The 4,391-nt window shown below is 36.8% G+C and overlaps 1 non-coding gene across 1 annotated transcript; it reads left to right on the forward strand.

Moving 5' to 3' along the window:
• Positions 1–2,929: 2,929 nt before the first annotated feature.
• On the forward strand, positions 2,930–3,032 carry LOC149213585 (U6 spliceosomal RNA). Its single transcript, XR_016251619.1, has one exon. It is a non-coding gene; the product is annotated as a U6 spliceosomal RNA (small nuclear RNA).
• The last annotated feature ends 1,359 nt before the right edge of the window (positions 3,033–4,391 follow it).

The following is a 4,391-nucleotide window of genomic DNA, read 5'->3' on the forward strand; positions in this document are numbered from 1 at the left end:
CGATTGTAAATTGTACCTTTGACCACAGAGCATACTTTTATCTCTTTTTCGAGCTCTGTTAAATAACGAAAAAGGAACCCCCTTGGAGTCCTCTTTAAGCTCTTTTCAGACTCTCTAAACATGAAAATATTGCCGAGCGCTTGTCCTTTTCAACTCATTAATAGATTGGAAATGACATCTACTCAGTATAATTTTAACCCTTTTTCGGTCTCAAATAGATTAACTACGAAAAAGGAATACATTGACCGAACATGATCAATAGGTTCTCTCTCGTATTGTTTTATGCCTTTTCGGGCTTGAGAGATAAATCTATGAAAAAGAACTTGTGGAATTTTCTTTTTGTCCCTTTTCAAACTCTCTAAACATGAAAAGGACCGAGTTATCTTTGTCGTTAAACTCGTTAAAACATCAAATAGCGACAAATTTGTCCATCTAGACAAGAACGAGTTTCACCTTCGCTAGACTCATTAAAACATCACATAGTGATGGATTCACCTGAACGGTGAAATTATACAACAAGCATATGTTATTCTCCTCAAGCTTGATAAAAAATAAAGAGGTACTAGTCAACAATGACTAGGGAAAATGGGAAAAGGGGAAAACTACTTTATGGTAGCAGGTCACTCTTGAACATGACACTTTCACTTCATCACTATGACTACTTGGGTTGGGTTATCAACTTGATGGTTATCATATCATTGGTCTACCATACCATCCATCACCTTGTTTTGGGTCAATGCTACCAATTCATTTCAGTGTCGCCGACATGTTCAAGAGAAGTCATCCAGTCAAAATTCATCCTTTGCAATATCATAAACCTTCATTTTCATGATCGCCATTCCTGAACCTTGTGTCATCAGTCAAATTCCATCTCCAAAATCACTACACTTGTTTTGTGTCGTTGATGTGGGATACATCAAGGCCCTCCTACGACAAGTCGCTTCTTGTTGACATCAACACATTATCCAAGAAGCTGACTTAGAAACACCCTTCCAGTACATTGAGGCTTGCATACATCGATGGAAGTTTTATCTCTTCTGGCAATAGGTTGACGTCAATGGCCTCTGACCGAAATACTTTGTATGGTGTTTGACATCAAATCATCCATTCACACCATGTAGAATGTATTGCAGTACCTTGAGGATCATTATCATTATCAGTGATTTCTCTCCTGTCTATTAACAACTTACATCATTGGCTAGTAATTAGGCGGTGTCTTCCCATGTTTGACTTCAAATCACATATTCACATAGTTAGACTCATACTTGAGCAAATGATTGAATGAGATAGAAAACCCTGGATCTAGTTTCATCCATCTGGGCTGTGATTTCAGGATTACTAAATCATATGTACAATGGACTTACACTGGTGGTCATTCATTCATGGGTCTATATATGTAGACAACTATCTATGTACATGTAATGGAAGTTTATATGTTGAGCATGGGTATGCCTTCCCTCAACAATTTCATGTAAAAAATCAAAATATCATGATATATGTATTGTAATTGATGCAGGTCACCTTCCACTTTGAAACCTCCTCATCAAATCGTAAAGCATTTCATTCGACATTTACATTTTTCGACTTCATGCTTTAGGGGGCAGCTGTTACAGATCCATTTGGGCACATCACTCCCATCATCTAGATCAGTGTTTTACGGCTCATAGAACCCTAATTTCAGTTTCTACATGCCCTAAACAAGGCACCCTTTTGAATGCCTCCTTCGCAGAGAGTTTCATGACATGAAGACATCCTGAAAATGACCTTTAAAGGGACCAGTGCAGGTAGGCCCATGTAAGGGTGCTCTGCAGAGCACTTAGGCCCTCTTTGACCTGCACTAGGATAGATTGAGCAAAATTCACATAAGGTTTGGGGAATATTCTTATCTCTTGGAGTCATCTAGAAGTTTCCCTCACGTATCAACTCCTGTGAGCTTGAAAATGGATGAGGAATGAGTTAAGATACATCCTATCCTCTCATCCCTTCCTCCATGGAACTAATTCTAAGTATGGAAGGCCATTAAATACCCCTATTTATGACATAACCTCCTTCATCCTCCTATAAATTGAACACTCATCTAAGTGATCAGAGGCTAGACTATGTTGAATTGTAAGGAGATAATGTTGCTATGAGAATTGACTTGGAGACAAGTATTGTTATGCTACAAGTTTGTCATGCTTTTGATGTGATGTGGATGGGATCCAAGCTGGAGGAGTGACTTCGAATAATACATGATGGTTGTAATTCCTTCTTCTATTCAATAAAGTATTTGAACCTTTTTCCCATATGATTATCTTGTTATATGATGCTTATATGTGTGAATGTATCTGATTCCATTTACTTGTATTCAATAGGTCTTTTGCTTTGATCAGTTATTTGTCTTCTGTTTGTGTTTACAGGTACTTCTCAAGGGTGTTAATTATAGGAAGGAGCGACAGGATCGATACAAAAGAGACAAGAGGAAAGAGGAACTACAAGTAGGTCTTCTCATCTTCTTTGTCTTATCTATTTCTTATAGGAAAAGGCTAAAGTGCTTTAAATGGTTGTTCTAGATATGGCTACTTATCTAGCGAATTAGTATTTATCCATAGATACCAAATTCTCCAAAACAAGAATTTTAAAAGAAGAGTAAAAACATGGTGAATAAAAAAATGGTTGATTGCTACTAAACTTTTGTCTACGCAATCCTTTTCTCCTAATGACTGCAAAATTTTTACTGAACTTTTGTCTGTGCAATCATTTCCTCGTAATAACCTGCAAACTCTATGCATTCTTTGTATCATTTCAAGCTTCACTTCATTATTTATTTTTCCTTTTCCTGCACTAATGCTTTAAACCTAATTTATAGTGCTTTAAACCTCACTTATAGGTATAAATTATATATTATAACAAATGTTTTATATATTAAATGAGATTATTAATTGTAAGAGTCTCTTCAGAGACATCAAGTAAAATCGGAATGATACAGAGAATATTAGCATGACCCCTGCACAAGGATTGCATGCAAAAATCGAGAAAATATATTAACGGTAAGATAGTTGTAAATTATAAAATGTTATTTTAAGAAATATATTATTAGGTACTTGGAGCTTTAAACCTAATTTATGGTGCTTTAACAGTAACCAATAAATTTAAATGATATAAAAAAATGTTATGTATACTAAATTATTTTAAAGTTAATTATAAATTATAACACAATATATTAAGAAATATATTAGTATCCCCGCATAGGTGTTTTAAACCAAACTTTGAGTGCTTTAACCCTAATCTATGGTTATAAATTATAAATTATAATAAATTTTATGTATGTTAAACTAGATCAAGATTTTTTTCTTTTTTTCTTTTTTTTTTCTTTTTTTTTTTTCGGTCATGGAAATAATCCAGATTTGTTAGAGGGGAGAGCTAGACAAAAACATAAACAATGTGTCCATTTCTTACATATATCCTAAGAAAAAAATGGCTAGATTAACCAAAACACATATAAAACTAGAAAACAATATGTATTTTTTATATTAGGGAGGGGGATTTAGAGCTTCACCCCTCGAAGTCGTTGGAGGGTCATGAATTTCATGGACATGATAGTCAATGTGTTCCAGACACGCCTCAATCTCATACAATCACTCATTGTTGCAGCATTGCCTATGTCGCATAAAATCCAACTACTCCAGAATTTCTCCCTAGATATATTAAACATCATTGATGTAGGCTACAATCTCACTTTGGTCATCATACCTCTGTTGGCAGATAATGTCTAGGTTAGCCTAAATATCCCACAAATTATTAGCTATTGTTCCAAGTGAGGGATGTTGTGTTACCCTAAATACTGGGTCTAGGCCTATGCTACCTCACCTCCCACATTGTCCTCATTCATTTCCCCTGCCATGTTAGCTTGAGCACCATGCTGGCCACAGAGGCCACCACCCCATCGAGCATTCTCATGCTGGCATATCATTTCTTCCTCCTACGATTGATGGAATCCCCACCAAGGCCTCACAACAAGGGTTTACCCCACTAGTGGACCACCTTATGCAGAGGCATGTTGTACCACATAGGCCCCAACCCTGGCACAAAAGCAAGCTCTCCCCAAGAGGCGAGGTGAGCCCAAAAATCTCGGTAATGAAAAAATTGACAACATATAATATCAATCAAACAAGGTGAAATAATACCTTTAAGCGAAGGACCATCATCAGCGTGGGCCATTGATACCCAACCCCACCCCAGATAGACGATGTTACCATGAACCGTCAGGTGCCTAGAAAGCCCCAAAATTCCAACCACAATAGGTTGAGAGCAATTTCCCACACTACAACATATTTCCTCAAAAATCCATAGGACTCCCTCATGCCAAGACCACCCACCAGCGGACCACAAGTTCAAAACGCGTTGCTCAC

The sequence above is a fragment of the Pinus tabuliformis genome, chromosome 1_1 (assembly GCF_031772625.1).
Source record: "Pinus tabuliformis cultivar Carrire ecotype Pingquan chromosome 1_1, CPIR1, whole genome shotgun sequence".
Taxonomy (NCBI): Eukaryota; Viridiplantae; Streptophyta; class Pinopsida; order Pinales; family Pinaceae; genus Pinus; species Pinus tabuliformis.